The sequence below is a fragment of the Sinocyclocheilus rhinocerous genome, unplaced genomic scaffold, assembly GCF_001515625.1.
Source record: "Sinocyclocheilus rhinocerous isolate Xijiao unplaced genomic scaffold, SAMN03320098_v1.1 scaffold1796, whole genome shotgun sequence".
In the NCBI taxonomy this organism is placed as follows: domain Eukaryota; kingdom Metazoa; phylum Chordata; class Actinopteri; order Cypriniformes; family Cyprinidae; genus Sinocyclocheilus; species Sinocyclocheilus rhinocerous.
This window is the reverse complement of record NW_015645066.1, coordinates 17,538-28,902: the sequence shown is the minus strand read 5'-3', so window position 1 is coordinate 28,902 and position 11,365 is coordinate 17,538.

Below are 11,365 nucleotides of genomic sequence, written 5' to 3'. Positions count from 1 at the left end.
TTCATTTTAGTTTTTAGCAATATTAACTACAAATGAATGCTGTGTCCACCCTGTCATGTCTAAGTGGCTGACAGGGTGGACATTTTGAGCTTCTGTTAGCATATTAGCTTACAACAAAGTGTGACTAGCTAAATAGTTAGTCTGGTTGTTGAAGAGAATGTGGTATATTTAAACTTACATATTTTGAAAATACTGTATTCTAATCACTTCTGGCATATTTTATGGCGACAGGGTGGACATGTTAAGAGCTATGGCAAAGCAAATAAGCAAACTCATACGAAGAAAATTTGTCAATTGCAAAGTCACCAACTTATTCACCTCAGCCATTGAAATTCCCGTCACTGAAGAGACAACAAATCTGTTGTCCTGATGTCAATAAAGGGGATGGCCTTTTCTTAAAGGGGCAGATTCCCCAATACGACAGGTGGACAACCATTCAAGGGACATGGACAAACTTTTTTTTATTAAATAAAAATATTGTTTTTATTACCACATGATCAATACACTCAAATTGAGTTTAACAAAAATTTAACAAAATATTAATAGAGAACACAATTTTTTTATTTTATGATTTGACCATATTCTACTCTCATTCCAATTTAATGAGCAGTGCATGGGACATAGCAAAATAAAAATAATGCAAAACTAAAAAAAATCTAGAAAATGTATCTAAAGAGCCAAGTAATGCTTTTGTTATGAATATGAACACTTCACCTAATATAACAAACCCTTTCATAGTCATTTTCATGTTAAGTTATCATAGCAAATGTGTTATTTATGTACAGGACACCAAAAGGCACCCTACAGTGATATTGACCCAGATGTGAGATCCTATTTGTGTTCTTTCTGTGGAAAGAGTTTTAAAGAGCTTTTTAAAATGGCACCAGGAAATGGGTATCTGTGTGAAAGTAGTTTATATTGTACAGAGACATAGTTCCCATATTTGACTCGGTTTAATACATTGGAATCGGCATTTTAGATAAATAAACGACCAACTTGCTGTGACACAAATAAGATGACTTAACTACGGCTACTGTTGTGTCTATCTATGTATTAGTCAGTCTGTCAAGATTGTTTAAATAAACCTGCAGCAATTCACATTTTCACCCATTTTAACTGTATTACTGACAAATGCTTTGATAATAAATAGACCGCATTACAGCAGAAGTTCTGTCATTACAGTACAAAAACCACAGCTTAACACATGTATATCCATAGATGCAAATAAATTAAGTGATCAGTACAAAAAAAAATACAACTAAACAAATATAAATACATTAAATGTAAACATGAGGTAAGCGGTCAGAGCATCAGCAATAAGCAGTAAACTTCTCTCCTTCTTGCCTCTCCTTACTCTGCCTTAGAGCACATCCCCCTTTGGGCCGCAAGGAGCTCTTGTAGTTGGGCCTCCTAGATCTTTTACCCTGACTGAACCACATTTGTACAACTTCCATGGCATCAATATCATCTTAACTAGGTCCCTCCATACTTACTCTAATCAGTTCCTCCAATCTATCTGTGTTGTTCAAGCCATCTTGGGTATTTTTATAAGGATAAAGTATATTTCTAATGCAATGGTTAATGACATAGCATTTATCACTATATAGAATACTATAAAACAGTAAAGGATGTTCCAAAAGGAAGTTATTTCAAAAATACCCAACTGGTGTTAAGTTAATTTGGACTAAAAAAACATGTCATTAAATGTTCTCTTTGTTGGACGACAGGTTAGTAAACAGGCTCACATACATAGCAAAACTGTATCACACGCGTGCTACTGTGGTAAATTTATTAGTCGCACAGACCATTTTTTTCGTAGCACCGTACAGTTAGCTAATGCCTAACCAAAAGTTAGCTTAAGAACAAGCAGAAAATATGCCGGTTTCTCCAATAGTGGGCGGAACTAATGCGCAAACGGCAAACTCATTGGCTGGTGCTCATCTATTACTGTCCCTGTTTTGATTTCAGCAAATCAGTTCGAGCGAACATGTGATTAATATTCATTAACCCAGCAGCTCATCAATCCTTAACGTGTTGTCTATTGTTAGTATAGTAGTAGAATTAGTAGTAGTATCATCTTTTAATAATAATTACTATTATCTATTTTTTTACAGAAACCCTGAATCACCAACAATATCTTAAGCATCACTGCCAGTCAGTTCATAAGTTCAGTTAAAATGACAAATATGCATTCATACATGGTTACCAAGTTTTAGTTCTAATCACTAAAACTGCACTTATAAAAATAACTAATGACCTCTTTATGGCAGCTGATTCTGGTTGTCACTATTCGTATCCTCCTTGATCTGAGTGCGACCTTTGACACCATTTTGTCAAATAGTTGTCAATAGACTAATCTCTATTGACATCACTCAGATTGGTTTAGATTGGTTTAAATCTTATCTTTCAGGGCGCACTCAGTTTGTTCAGTTACAATCACTTAGCTCCCAACCTTCCCCCGTTAACACTGGTGTGCCTCAGGGCTCTGTCTTGGGACCCCTTCTTTTCATCATTTACCTTCTTCCTCTTGGCAATATCTTTCGTAAATATGACATTCTATTTCACTGTTACGCGGATGACACCCAACTCTACTTCTCCAGCAAACCTTATTCCACTCTCCTTCCTTCCTCCCTCACTGATTGTTTCAATGAACTTAAATCCTGGTTTTCCTGCAATTTCATTTTTTCCTTTCTCTTACGCGGATGACACCCAACTCTACTTCTCCAGCAAACCTTATTCCACTCTCCTTCCTTCCTCCCTCACTGACTGTTTCAATGAACTTAAATCCTGGTTTTCCTCCAGTTCCCTCAAACTAAACAGTGACAAAACGGAATTTCTTCTAATTGGCACTAAATCAATTTTATCCAGAATTGACAGCTTTTCTCTTTCAATTGATAATTCCTCTTTTCCCCTTCTCCTCAGTTTAAGAGTTTGGGTGTCCTCCTGGACAGTACACTGTCATTTTCAATCACATATTAATAATATCACCCGGTCCGCCTATTTTCATCTACGTAATATTAACCGCCTTCGTCCCTCCCTCACTTCTCATACTACTGCTATTCTTGTTTACAGTCTTGTTATTTCCCGTATTGATTATTGTTATTCCCTTCTCTCTGGTCTTCCTCACAAATCCCTTTATAAGCTTCAATTGCTTCAAAACTCAGCAGCCTGTATCATCACCAGAATCCCCTCCTTTCACCACATCACCCCTGTTCTGCAGCAGCTTCACTGGCTTCCGGTTAAGTTTCGCACTGACTTTAAGATTCTCTTGTTCACTTTTAAGGCCATCCATAGTCTTGCCCCTTCATATCTGTCTGACCTCCTCCACATCCATATTCCCTCCCGTTCTCTTGTGTACTCACACTAGGCATTTTGAACTGTGCCCGAGCGCGTTTGACCCCCAAAGCCCGGTTCGTTTGACTAGTGTGAGTAGTGTGTTGACTAGTGTTATTTAATTAACGTCAGCTGCCTCCGTAATAATTTTCTGATACATACATGTGAAAATTATAAATTAATTATTATTAATTATTCGGCAGAATATCAGCAAATGTGGTTTTCTCCGTTATCTCATACATGACGTAAGCGTGTTCCGGCCCGGAATGTTTAGTGCAAGTGTGAGTGCAGGCCAGCGGGGGAGTGAGATGGGGGGATAATCGCGCTCGGGTTCGGTTCAAGGCAACCGTGCCTAGTGTGAGTACACCCTTAGATCTGCCTCTTCTCTTTACCTAACTGTTCCTTTTGATCACCTCTCCACCATGGGGAGCAGGGCATTCTGTTGTTCTGCTCCCCGGCTCTGGAATTCACTACCACCTGATATCAGAAATACTGACTTCTCTATCTCTTTTTAAATGCAGACTCAAGTCTCACTTATTTAAGATTGCATACCTCACCTAAATTGTATTTTTCCAGTCCCACTTTACTCTGTTTTAGTCTTTTGTATATGGTATTTCTTGTTTGTTTTCTATTGTCTTGTTCGTAAATTTATTGTGCAGTGTCCTTGAGTGTTGAGAAAGGTGCCTATAAATAAAATGTATTATTATTATTATTACTAAAGTTCTGTCATTAAATAGTGCTTAGTTATCATAATATCATAATATAATACTTGATTGATTAAGAAGCTAAGATTTAAGAAGCTGTGCCATTTTACAAAGATAAGGTGATTTGGTGGAATCAAATACATATACAGTATATGTATGTGTGTGTGTGTGTATAAAATAGTATAGTATATCAGTCTGGCGAGTAAACTAAAAAATAATGGTGATTATATTGCCAAGGTGTGCGTAGAGGGTTGTCCTGGTCAGGCAAGCGAGAGAGTGGGGAACGGCAATGTGGGATAATGAACACGACTGCTGTACATCATTTAAGGTTTTCGACCGCTCTGCTCTGGGTGCCGAGGCAGTATGAGCTTTGTCATTGCTGCAGCAGGGAGATCGGTCTGTTTCGGACTACTCAGTTGAATTCCGCATGCTCACCGCATCTTGTGGTTGGAATGCTAAGGCACAGTGGGATCCTTTTCTTCACGGACTGGCCGAGTATATCAAGGACGAGATCTACTCTTTGGAATTGCCCCCCCATCTCGACGGATTAATCGACCTTGCCATTCGTGTGGATAATCGGTTTGCTCTCCGTTCCCGGCATTGGAGGGGCGTGTCCTCACACGAGCCTTTTACTAAAGCTGTCTCAGTAGCGGTGAGTGACGCGCCTTCTTAGTGTCTCGTTTTCCTGAGGAGGAAACCTGAGATTACAGGGGGATTATGATTTCGGTATTATGCATGGGCTCACAAGGAAAAACGAGACACAAACCCCCAAAGTATCAGAGCGTCACAAAACTGTCTTTGGTACCGTTACCACGCCTCACTCCCCTTACCACAGGTCCATTGGATTCCACAGAGTCAAGTGAACCAAGCGGTAACCTCCAGACAGGGATCTGACCCCCGGCCTTTGGTACCTTCAAACGACAGGAATATCACCAAAACAAGTAAAAAAATTGGATTTTGACCCCGAAAAAAACCACTCCTCTTTCTGGGAGATTGCAACCATAGTCATCTTCCCCCAGATAAAAAACGACAAGGTCTAAGTGGTCAGCTGTACAGGGGCAAAACAAGAGCATGCATATTACATCCTCAAAAAAAAAAATTCTAACATCTTCAGAAACCCAAAGGGTCATTCTATCATTTGGCCTCAACAACAGAATCATCATCCGGGACAAAGGCCGATACATCCCCCTCCTACTAAGCATTTAGAACATTACAAGATAACATTAATTGGACAGCCACAACAGGGGAAGCAATGGTAGATCATTGACTGACACATTTAAACTTAATCAGATAAAAAGTGCAGAACAAACTACACCAAAGGAAACTATAGTCAACCTCTTCCAAATGTATGTTCTATCCCCAGCAAAAATTTGTTTACTCAACAAAGGCTTATCCTTTATCCCATCACATCTAGTAAAGCCCCAGGACAGACACACTCTCTAGGCAGACCTTGACCAATTCCACTCCTGGATAGAAAGAACGGTGTATTTTGAAACGGGAACGGACACAACACAGGTGCTACCCTTTTGTGATAGATCCACTTCGAAACCCCCACCCCAACAATTACCCAATCAAATCTGGGATTTTGACAAAAACCACGAGCAATTATAAAAACTAAATGCGAACCCTGAAACCCCGATCCAAATTTATCCACAGAAGAGATAGCAGCATTGGACTCTTTTACTAAAAGACTAGATATTGTCATCAAACCAGCAGATAAGGGCAGTGCGGTCGTCATTATGGACAAGCCCCAGTATGTATGTGAAGGCCTCCGACAGTTACAAGACCAAGAATTCTACACTAAATTACCATCCCCAATCTTCCACAAGTCCATACCCCACATCGAACAAATTGTAAATCCTCCTTAAAAAAGGTCACATCCAGCAGAGACAGGCAAACTACCTAAAAGGGCACCACTATCAAAGACCGAGACGATTTTATCTATTACCCAAAATTCACAAACCTCGTGACAAGTGGCCGACCACCTTTATGCATCCCAGGTGCCCTATTGTATCGGATTGTGGCAGTGAAAGCTACAGAATCGCAGAATATATCGACTTTCACCTAAACCCGTTGTCCATTAAACACAAGAGCTCTCTAAAAGATACATATGACTTTGTAAGTAAAATTAAAAATCTAAAGATTCCACCAGAAGCCTTCTTATTCTCTCTAGACGTTGACCACTTATATACCAACATAGAGACCCCGCTGGGTTTGCAAGCTGATAAAGACAATAAACACCCAGATCCATCCAGATGTAGCGTGTGGACCAATCATTCACAAGGAATTCAAGAGGGAGAAGGAAGGAAGATTGTATTCTTTCTAGACTAAGGCTGGGACTACAGGACTTAAATGTGGGGTATGTATTTTTTTCAAAAACGCTTTAGAAAAACAAACTTGTAGCCAATCAGCAGTAAGGGGCGTGTCTACTCATGATGTGGAGGAGAGAGAGTTCAGTGCACCGATGGACATTAGCTGAGCCGAACGACAGAAAGATAGAGATGGTGGATAAAAAACAAAAGAGGAAAACGTCTGCGGAACAAAAGAAAGCTTATGATAAGGCAAGAAGTAGGACCCGTGTAAATATTGTATTAGCTTTCCAGCGCTGGAGAGAACTCAAGGAGCGGAAGGCCTGCGATCGGACGCCGAGGTTGCTTTGTTTCTTCTAGATAGGTGAGTAACACCGTGTCTACACCGTACATTTGTACAGTTGTCACACCACGCCGGCAACAGCTAAAGTCTGAATCAAAATCAAAAAAAAAAAATAGCAATTTAATGAGTTTGTTTTTATAACATAGCTATGCGTATGATATATTTGCTCCGTCAGAAAGAAAATAGAACAAACAGCAGAACCGCTGCGTCTCCGAACAACAGTGTTTTGTTCCTCAGCGTTACACGTACCGGCAATGATTCAATCAGGCTATAAGTACAGTCGTTTGCAAAGTTAAATGAATCAGCTTTTTAAACAAATCGGTTGATTCAACTCACTCATTAAGACCTACTGGCAGTTGTAGTTTCATATTTTAAAAAAGTAGTTTATTTCATTTTTGCAATAATTTAATATTTCTACATTACATTTATGCACAATCCATCTATGAATTTTGTTGATAGTGATTTCATTTGAGTGTTAATAGCCAGCATGTCTTTTTATTCGATTGAATTTATTTAATAAATAAGAACCTGACATAAGTGGAAACAGATATAACAATAACTATTATAATACTAATAAACCAACATCTCTGGCTTTTTTTTTTGCTCAAAGTTATTTCAGGGTTTTGATCTCTCAACTGAAAGAACACATCCTGTTTATTATATTATAATAAATATTTAATATCACATTTAAACTTTGACTATAGCCTAGACATGTTGCATATTAATTGTACTATTTATGAACCTCAAAGCATATGTTTGTGTATTTTTTGTTACTCCATAATGATGTTCTATTTAAGGGCATTTGTAGTGTAGGTATAGGGTCCAAACATAACCTCAAGCCCAGGGGCCCCCGCCTCCCTAAGTCCTGCCCTGGCAGCAGCAGTTTTCTGTCGGGGATTTTCAAGTTCCAAATTCCTTCTGTCACATGCTCAGTTTGTGGACTTCAGGCAGAGACTGGACTCCAAATTACTTTGTCCAAAGGTAAGCAAATTAACCCTGATTCACTACCAATATTTCAAGTAAACAATACAACTGAGCAATCGTCATTAGCTTGTTCACTTCGTCCAGAGGTCATAGACAGTGAACACATTGGACAGTGGTGTTTTCTTTATTACGATGAACAGCCATGCCCTGGTATCATTCAGAAGCCACAACATCAAAATCAAATGTATGCACAGGAATGGCATAAACAAGTTTTTTTGGCCAAGCCCCAGAGATGACATGCATAGGTAACAGTGATGATCAGGTGATTTGTTTTATCCCAGTGCCACTACCTGTCAACAAAAGGTCTGTTCAGATCAAGCATGACATTTGGGAATACCTTCGAAATGTCAAGGCCTGTTTTCATTGCCTTAGTTTGCTTTACGCCCTTGAGTATCCGCCTTGCCAGTGCCTCTCCAGATGTCTCTCCTCGCACATGAGAAACCTCATGAAATCTGCAAGCGGTCACTCTAGGCTTGTGCATTTCCTTCCATAATGGACACTCTGATTGGTCTTGAGTTTGCTCCTCTATTACAGCTGCCAACTCCTGTGTGACACTTAGGCTCTCCAAATGGAAGAACTGGTGGCAGTTTGGGACGAAGTGCAAGCTCCTTGGAAATGTGTAACTATCAATAGGGAGTTTTGGGAACACAGGAGCTTCTAGGTGTTTCATGTTGTTTTTGATCACAAGAGGAGGACATTGGTAGGAGAGCACTGAACCTTGGGGCACTGGACCAAATCTGGAGTCCACCAAAGACAGTTCTGTTAAATCATTAAGGATGCGGGAAATCAGAGGTTGAGTCCTTTGACAGCTTCTCCAATAGCCAATACTGCTGGGTCAGGGAGGCGACCTGAAAAAACGTGCACAGAAATCATTTCAAGACATCACATTAGTCTTGAATTTGTTATGTGATGTAACACCATGGTCTGTCTGAATACTCGATTCTGATTGGCTCGAAGGTGTGCAAAACCCTTTAAAGGTGACATATCATGAAAATCTGACTTTTCCAGGTTTTAAGTGCTATAATCAGGTCCCCCGTGCATCTACCAACCAAGGAAACATGATAAAGATTAACCCAATCACTTTGTTTTGGTAAGCCTTTGCCTCTGGCTTGTTTAGTTGGGGACACTTCATTTCCAGCGTTATTGTTGACTTGATTGCAAAGATACTATTTAAACTGAACTGATGATGACATCACTGAATTCAATGATGAACTGTCTTTAACTGAAAAATTAGTGTTTACTATTGTCATTTTGCATTATTGACACACTATTTTCCTAATTAATGCTGTTCAGTTGCTTTGACACAATCTGTATTGTTAAAAGCGCTATATAAATAAAGGTGACTTGACTTGACCTTTAATGTCGGTGCCATTGTTTTGTCTCAAAGATGCACACCAGTAATGTTTTTTCTAAGGCACATTTATAAAAGCTACTTAAATGTTCTAATTTAATTAAGGCCTAATCCTGGCTTAATCTAAGCCCTGTCTGTGAAATCAGGCCTTCATTTCTTATCTAAGGTAACCTGCAAAGAATGTGGCTCCTCGACCTATAACACCTATCTATAACCTATAAAGAATCGACCTATAACACCTACACCTCACGATAATCTCCCTGTTTCTCACACTTGACACTGAATATTGCATGACAAAAATGAACAATCACCTAAGCAATAATTGACGACGGGCCATTGAATTATTAGAAAAATCATTCGCGTCGTGGCCGTTACACCTCGGGTGTGCATTATTTTTCTAATAATTCAACGGCCCGGAGTCAATTATTCCGCTTATACAACGGTTACCACACCTCAAGACATCGATCTTGAGAGGAGGTACGCTATTGTGAGTAGGATTATTTCTTATGCATCTCATCCAACGCCTCTTTTGCTAGTTCCAAAACGTCATTTTAAAGCTGGTAATGGAGGCTTGAGCCGTTGATAGCATTCTAATGCAGTTATTAATGAAGTTATTAGAAAGAGAGCGAGAGAGACAGAGACACACAGAAAAAGAGAAAGAAAGAGAGAGTGCTTGTGTGAATTAGGCTAGCTCTGTGCGTCCCTCAACAGTGTTCGGCAGGAGCGTCTCTAAACAGCGCTGTTATTACCTCGCTAGTGAGAAATGTCATGTGTAGCCTTTAAGTTGCTACACTATATAGGCTAACTGATAAAATCGTCAGGGCAGCGCTGACAACACCTTTTTGTGCAAACTGCGTGACCGTAGTGTGCGTGTGCGAGCACGTGTGATTGCAGTAATTCCTGTGTGCTGTATAGGTACTGTATGCTAATTTCCGTTATTACAGTTAACTATGCGAAGTGATATGGAACTGTAATGCGGGCAAGAGAGCTGCCTGGAACTACGTTCGCCGTGCGTTTCCCTGAAAATAATTGCACACCTCAGAACGTTCGTCAGCCAATCAGATTCAAGCATTCAACAGCCCCGTAGTATAAATGAAAGATAATTTTAATGACACATTTTCTGACAATTCTTGTCGGTTTACACTATTATTAAGTCTACAATGTGATAAAGGTAAGTACAGAAATGACACGTTAGCTAAAACATGCTAATGTATGGTTCGTTACTTACCTTCGTAATTAAAGATATAATTTTCATGGAAGAACTCATATCCTTTGTTGAGTTTTGAGTGCAGAGCGAATGAATGAAGGTCCACGAGTCAATAAACATCCGCTGATGTAAATGCCGGTAGATTTTTCAGTAAAGTTGTGAAGAGTAGTGCGCCTGACTCCATTTCGCCGGAAGAACCTTTACACAACAAACACTGCACCGGATGTGCGTTCCAACGTCCGTGAAAAAGGCCTATTTGCTGAGGCCTATTTTTTATTTATTTTGCAGATGCACTTATGTTGTAATACATATCACAGAAAAACAAAACATCACAATGTAAGTTTCTTTCCAGTATTGTGCAGCCCTAATCTATGGGGTTAGTCATTGCTTTTGTTTGTCCTTAAGAACTTTTATGGAGAAGAGAATCTGCAGGGCAAAGTATCTGCTGCAGTTGTAAAAAAGAAATGGGAAAACCTTAAGCAGAATTACAAAGCAAGCTTTTTTTAAGCAATTATTTGTATTTCTGAACAACTTTGTTTTAATGCTATTCAAATATTTATTTTGCTTGTCCACAGCCAGGGATCAGCACAGAGGGTGGGGAACTCACAGCAGCATCCTGGAAGTGGTGATGGATGCTGCATTAGTGTCTAAGCCGTCCATCACCCCACCACTGCTCAGAAAGAGAGGCAGAAGCCCAGCAGATAGAGGAAAGAAGAGCAAGAGAGTTGGAAGAGAGAGAGACAAGGAAGAGAGAGGTAGAGGAAGAGTTCATCAGAATCAGAATCAGCATTCATGGTGAGAATGCAGAGGAAATGAGGGATGATGAGATGACGAGATGAGGAGAGAGGCTGCAGCAAGAGAGGAACTGAGGACCTTGCTAATTCACTTTCCAAAAATAAATTGTTTTTTTCATTATTGTTTTATGATTTTTTTAAATGGTTACTGCAGATTTTTTAATGGTTACAAACTGCTTTATTTAAAAAGCATTAACTGCAGTTGTTGATGCAGTGATAGTCTCTCTGTTGGTTATGTTAGCATTGCTAACTGGGCAGTTGAAGTACTTAAAAAGACCAAGTAAGTGTTACTCCAGTAAATTTAAGGCAATTGGTTTGCATGGTTTTAACTAGAGGTGCA